Raw genomic sequence first — 7337 nt, forward strand, 5'->3', positions numbered from 1 at the left:
GGCTCTGTCAGCTAGAAAGCCCCAGAGTTCCCTCCTCTGCAAGGGTTTCAACACAGCCTGGCCAAGGGGTCTCCACCCCCTGGACTGTGTTGTGTGGGAGGTCAGGAATGCTGCTCTGTTCCATCCAGGGAGTAGCAGATTTTTCCCTACAACTTTCATACTATAATCTTTTTACCCTCACTTATCTCCCTACAACATCTCACCATATTGCAAGTCATCTTTGGGGGCAAAAAAAACCCCAAACCAAACAAGCATGAAAAACACTGCAGAAAAAGTCACACTGCACAAGAAGGTTGCTTGAGGCAGCTAGCTCCAGATGAAACTCAACATCAGGAGTGCCACACTGAGAAGCTTGCATTGCTTCTCTACACTTCAGTAACCTGGGGACAAAAGGCTGCACTTTGAAGGCAATGCCATGGGACCATAACCATCATCTCTTAAAAAAGTCCTCATAAATAAGTGCAATATATGGTCTTTGAGCAACTTCATTATAATGATTTTTAATGGATGTCATATAATTAATACAACTGTAAATTAAACACCATAAAGATCAGAAAGAATCAAAATATCCTTGCCAATAACAAAGTCATGTGTAAAAAATTATTAAACACACACATGCTAGATCATGACTACATAGATGAGAGAGCTTTATATAACTTCTAAAAATGTAGGAACAAGAGAAACAATCAGATAATCTCTCAGATCCACAAACTATTAGCTTGATTACTTTGCTGAAAGACAAAGGGTAAACACATTTTCACTGTTTATTCAATGTAATTTTCTAACATCCCATCTTTTCATAAACATTCAGGAAATACTAATTGAAGATATTTGCTGCTTGTCACCACCGTTGTAATTCATTCAGTGTCCAAGCTTTCTGAACAGATCACAGTCCTCATTCAAACACTGCAAGAGGAAAGCACACATCAGCTTTTTCCCATCACATGACCAGAACTGATGTGGATGAGCCATATATTCCATCTGTGCACCAGGAACAGGCACGATGCCTCACGAAGCACAGTTTACTACAGATGCACTACAACACTTGCAAGGAAAAAAATCCTGATCTAATCCCTACAACCTGCTCCTCCCCACAGAATTTTGCAGAGATAACTCAGAAGTGGCTGCAGAACAGAAGAATTGCTCCAGCCATGCCAGTTTCTTCCCAGGAGCCAACTTTCCCAGCCAGCAGGACCCTCTGACTCCACTAAAAGTTTCTGCCAGTCCACCTCTGGCAGACAAATACAACAACTGCCTTGTAATCTTTTAATCTGCCTTGTTGTCATTCTCATTCCTTCCTGCATTCTTCTTTGAGATTATTAAATCGCTTGCTAATTTGAGTTCCTTATTAGATCCGTTTACTGTCTAAACCAGGTGATATTTCACTTTGTAATCCTGACTCCAAAGATGTTCCATGTGTAAACAAGCAATGAATGTCTCCTAGAGATCGCTGGAAACCAGTGCAGGGCAGCCTTTTTTAAAACAGTTCAAAGCTGGTGATTTATTTTTTTTAAATATTCATCATACAATAACACTCCAAGAGCTTACATCCTTTGAAGGAACCTGAAGAGCAGATGAACAGAGACACAAATCAGAGGCTAATTATTAAAAATTGCTAGTAAAGCTCTAAGAGCCCCCAGCATCTCATCTCATCTGTGCATTGCTACATTAGCCCGTTGAAGTAACCAGCCCACAGAGATGTGTCAGCTGGGCACGCAGGAGCAAAGTGAAGTTAACTGGATCAGGCAGTCCTGCTCTGGCTACTCAGAACCACTCCTCAGACATAACACCACACAAATCACATGGGAGTAACTGCAGTTACACAAGGAACAAACCTCACCCCATCTCTGTACTGCCAAAATTGCCTGGCAAAATTGTCAGACAAGCCTTTTTCTGCTCAATATTTTCTTCACAGCAAGCAAACAATCCTGGGTACAAAGCAGAAGGCCTCTAATTTCACAGGAATTCCCAAGGCAGAACACAAGCCTTTTGCCCACTCTATCAATGTGTTCCCTACCTTTTCATCAGGGCATTGCTTCTACACTTTTCCTCTCTTGCTGTCAGCCAGGCTTTAACACAGACTTCTTGTTAAAGTTTCATTCCCTATAGAAACAGTAAAAATAAGAATCAAACAATGAACACATTTGTTGAAACTTACTTTCTGCACACTTCACTGCACCAGTCACATGAAATGAACACTGTGTGTTGCTGTAGGACTGCTTGCTAAGATAAGGTTACATACCACTTCACTAAAAAAGTAAATTAAACCAGACTTAAGAAACAAAATATCAAGTTTTATGCTGCGTTGATATTTTAAGAATGCAAACAACACTTAATGCTTTAAACCAAAATAAATCAAATAAGAGATGAGCCAGCCACTTCAAATTACTTCACCTCTTCCAATATTTTCTGACAATCAATACCTTCTGTGTCCATTTCTAGATGTTAGCCAACCATCAAAGTGCTCTCTCAGCCCAAGAACCTTTCAAAATCTACTTCAAACCTTTTCTTTGCAAAATTCAGATATTTAAGCAGATCCTTCTTACTCCACAATCAGCATCTTTCATCTAGTCAATTCCTCTTGCAGTGGGTGATACAGTCTTCTTGCCCTTTACTGCCACAATTCAGAATTTTTCTTCAGATGTGGTGAACAACAGCAAGGCCACTTTTAAACATTGGTATCACCACAGACAGCTTGAACTTGTGTTTTACACTGAGGAGCTTGCAAGCCCAGTGCTACCTTGGAGCATTTTGAAGCAGCATTTTTACTGGTTCAAAATCCACAGGACTGAGGATAGCACCTCACTGGAGGCACTGAGACTCTGGGCTCCTAGGACAAGTCATTAGCATCAGCAAGGCTGTAGTAAAAAGTGAACTTTCTTTGAAGGAAGCTTCTATTCCCCCAAGACTTGTAGAACACTCTCAGAAGAGTATGGTGAGAAGACTGCAGCAAACAAAGTGTAACATAAGAGAGGCTGGGAACAAATATCTCAGGAGAGTTGATGCAAACCATGAAAGATTTGCTTCCATTCCTGAAGTGGAAAAATCTGAGGAATTAGATTATCAGAATTGCATTTTTGGGATCACAAAGTTCAAGGTTCTGTTCATAATACCAATCTACCAGGCCACTTCTTGGAGATCTCTCAGGAGCATTCAGCACTGTTAGCTCACTGCTCTGACAGCCCAGAGACCTCAAACCCTCACAGCACCATGGACCTGCACCAGTTACAGCCAGGCACTTTCCAGTATCTACTTTGAACACTTTCACTCAAGACTGCAAAGAGAGAATGCAGGAGCAGCACAACATAATTTTCTCGAACTATCCAATCGTTAATATCAAGCTTCCAGGAGTGCCAGAAATTATAAATTTTGGGATCACCTGCAGACCTCAAGCACAGCTGGAAGAAGTCCAAGAAGTAGGCAGCATTAACACGATTAATTTCCCCACAGACACTTCAAAAAGCTTCTTTTCTAGTCAGCTCTCTGGAAAACCAGGGAGGAGACTTAAATGAAAGCAAAAAATATAAATTTAGGAATCACAAGGAACACAGCCAGAACTGCTGCCAGTGTACTTGCAAGTCTATTTTGTATTACTTGCAGAACTTATTTACAACTAGTTTCTTGTCCTCTACATATCAAGTAAAGGATCTACTTCTTCAAGAAACAAGAATGCAAAGGACTTACATCATTACCCAAATACAAACAGAACTTCTCACAGCATTTTCATTTTTAGTAGGACTTTGTCTGTACTTCTTCTTCCCGTTTCCTACTACAGTTACACAAACCACAGCAACAGAGAAACCAGGGCTAAAGTGATAAATGCCATTACTTTTTAGACCCAACTGCACAGATCTGCACTCAGAGATGCTAGACAATACAATAATTCTCAGGAAGCCACCAGCCTGCACTAAGCTCCCTTTGACGCTGCATCAATTTTTATTAGAAAAGAAGAAAATCAACAATAACCCAAGAGAAAATCTAAGATTTTTCTGCCCTGCATCACTGGACTGGAAATGCTACCAAGTGTTTTGCAGGCCCATTCACAATCATCTGCACCAAGTCATGGTTTACATCTCTGATCCAAACAGCTGAGGAGATAATCAAGAGAGCTCAGAAAACTTGGCAACAAAGGATCTCTAAGAGGTGCCGGGAAACAGAAGAGTGCTGGATAAAAGCACAGGGACACAACAAAACACCATGAATTTGGGAGAAGAAAACAGGAATGTAGCCAAGAACTGAGGGACAAGCAGACGTGCTCGGCAGTGCTGAGGAAGAAAGAAAGATGAGGCCTAAATTCAGAGGCTAATCTAGATTCAGCAGGATGGGTACAGCAAAGCGAGCAGGACCCGGTCACCTACAGCATGCGAGCTCAGAGGAGGAAGCAGAGTAAGGCAGGGAGAAGGCAGGAAGGAATAGATTTCACCCCGAGGGAGAGATCTGGCACATCCCACATCTTCTACACATTTCTCCCTCACTCACCAAACATTCTATTTGTTTGTTTTGCAGTGCTGTTTGTAGCCTCAATCAAATCAAAGTGTTTACTAAGAGGGTCTAACAAGGGTGCTTTGGTGATCACTCCAGTTGTGCTACAGCAAAATCCTGTGAAATTCAACCCTGCCTACAAAAATTTAAGAAAGGGATGTTCTAGTATCCCACAAGATTCATGAGAGACAAATCTCAGCAGGGCCAGTTTGAAAATTCACACTTTTCTTTCTAGATTACAGTATTTATGGCCAAAGGCACCACCCAAGAATGGAAAGGATTTCTGAAATACAACTATGTTTGTAAGGAGGGATGCAGAAAACAAATTGTAGAAAATCAGGAGGAGGAAAGCCAAAATAAGCACTATAAAATGTAAATATTACTTCATCCAAAGCACAGTTCAGCAGAGTGGCTTGTTCATGTTTTTGTATAACTATTTACTATACAACAACTTTTTAAAAGGAGAAGTTCCCCAAACAGAATGTTCTATTTTTCTTGACACAGTAGATAAAGGCAAATGAAAATAGAAAATCTTCCAATATTGAGCTTCAAACCTAAAACCTGTCAGTGCAAATGTCAAAGTCCATCAACCAAGAGTGACAGAAGTGACCTGCTTTCACCCTGCCACATTTGGACAGACATGCTGACCTCAGTTTTGTTTTGAAACCATTCTCTACCCAAATTAAATTTTGAATTCATGATGTGATAGAAGAAAAGACAGGTGGGAATTGTTTCTACCACTTTTTGCAACACTTAAAAACACACTTTGAGACTTAGAATGTTTTATATGTTTTTTCTTTTCCTTTGGCCAGCAAAAATGTTCTGTAATGTGAGAAAATGGGATCCAACCAGACTACAAATTACAGACAGGGACAGCCATGCACAGACTGCACATGCAGGGCTGGAACTGCTGCCTGCAGATCATCCACACCCCACTGGAAAGGTTTCATGGAGGGATAACACTCACTAATACCTCTCCCATCCAGCAAATCTCTACATCCACTTACCAAAATGTTTAGCATCTATTCCACAGAAAAATAAGTGTGCAAGTACCACTACCAGCTCAGCTGCAAGTACATCAATCAACTAGCACGTATTGCTGGGACAGCCAGCAAAGCAATAAAAAACATTAGGGTCTCCTTCTGAAAGTCACCATTAATTAGTTGAAGAGCAATGACATGCCAAGGTAACTACTGCTGATCCTGGTGTTAGGAATTTTGAGAATAATTCCTCAGGCCCACAGGTTTCTTCTGAAGCTCAAGTCAAAACCAAAATTCAAGAGTCCAGCCCACAAAACCCTTCTCTGTGTTTGCATAAAGCTTGCACACGAGGTGGGGGCTATCTCTTGGGACTTTTTTTATTTACATACACGTACTTATACACCACACTTATTGCCTGTTCACTTTCGTTTCAGATGGCCAAACTGAAATAACTTTATTAATTAGCATTAATGATTTTCCTGACCCAGATTTTGAAAAGTCAAAATTTATGGTAAATATTAAACAGGGCTAACTTCTAACACACTCCTTATTCTTTTCATCCCATTTTTAGGCCACAGTTCCTCCTCCTTTCACTCCTCTCCCATTATTACTTAGTTCACTCTACATCAGCCTCCACAGTAACCATTATCTAATGCACCCATTAGACATGTACATTTTTCATATATATATTAGATAATGCAATATATTTTGTACCTGATATATTGAAAAGATAAAAATACACCATTTAAAATAGCCAGGCCAGCCAACACTTTCTGAGGTCTTTCATTTCCACTTCTCAGTTTCCTCCTGGTACTGTTTCTGAGCTCTTTAGGGAACTACCAGTGACTAGTTCTGCATCACACACTGCTACTGAAATGAGTGTTATAGATCAAACCTCTGGGCATCACTGCCCTGCATGGTTTAATTTTGACTCTGGAGTCTGTGGGAGCACTTAATAAGCATCAGCAGCCTCTTTCCAGAGCAGCCACAGACCAAACTTTCAGACCAGGCACAGACTAAACCTGAACTGAAGGACAGCAGAAAACAGCCAAGGACTACTGTGCCATACAGCAAAGAACCTCATTCATTTCAAGGAATTAATTGGTCAGTACCAGTGCTAGAAACAGCTGATTTTTAACAATAGTTGAGCAGTGGTGATGCTTTCACAGCTTACACATATTCATCCCCTACCTGCTGGCTGCCATCAATTAAAATAAGGAATTGCTGGCTTTAGCTTCCACAGGATTTGCTGCCTTTAGTATGGCACAAAACTGCATCACAATTTGTGTCTGGAGTAGCAGACATTATTCCCACCCAGAATTGATATACAAGTGAAGAGACCCAAGGGCATTTCTGAGCTCTTGCCACCACCCAGTGAAGCCACAGCAGAAGGACAAGGGACAGGTGATGTGAGCCCACCACACCTGCACTCTTGCATGAGGGCAAGCCCAACCCCAACCTTCTTCAAAGGTCCCACATTTTTATAAGTTTGCTTTTGGAGGGGAATTGCAAAGTGGGGAAGGAACAGCCTGATTTGGCTTTTGGGCTTTTTTTGTTTGGATTTGTTATGAGTCAGCTTAACAAAAGTTTGAAATTTGAATACATCCCAGAGAAACCTGGTCAAAATACTGTAACAAGCAAGATAAACATACTGGAAATACACTAATCATCACAAATTGCATCATGCTTTGTTAAGGCACACATATAGAAATTATTTTGGTGTCTTTTTTTTTTTTTGTTCTTTCATTATTAGTATTTTTCAGTATTACAGTACTTTCCAGGAAACTTCTGAAAAAATACCTCAGTTTTATATCAATATGTGTATCAAAACCTTTACCACTGGAACCCTGTCACACAGCAACATAATTGGAAACC

The 7337-nt window shown here is 40.5% G+C and overlaps 1 protein-coding gene across 7 annotated transcripts in view; it reads right to left on the reverse strand.

Moving 5' to 3' along the window:
- DENND4A (DENN domain containing 4A) overlaps positions 1 to 7337 on the reverse strand; it is a 48992-nt gene that overhangs the window by 38264 nt on the left and 3391 nt on the right. For 5 of the 7 annotated variants that reach the window (XM_064388913.1, XM_064388914.1, XM_064388911.1 and 2 more), the window contains exon 2: positions 2018 to 2103. The exons of the other annotated variants lie outside the window; for them this stretch is intronic. The gene's annotated coding sequence lies outside the window, so the exon portion shown is untranslated. The remainder of the gene's footprint in view (positions 1 to 2017; positions 2104 to 7337) is intronic. 7 annotated transcript variants of the gene reach the window in all.

This window comes from Passer domesticus, chromosome 14 (genome assembly GCF_036417665.1).
Source record: "Passer domesticus isolate bPasDom1 chromosome 14, bPasDom1.hap1, whole genome shotgun sequence".
Taxonomy (NCBI): domain Eukaryota; kingdom Metazoa; phylum Chordata; class Aves; order Passeriformes; family Passeridae; genus Passer; species Passer domesticus.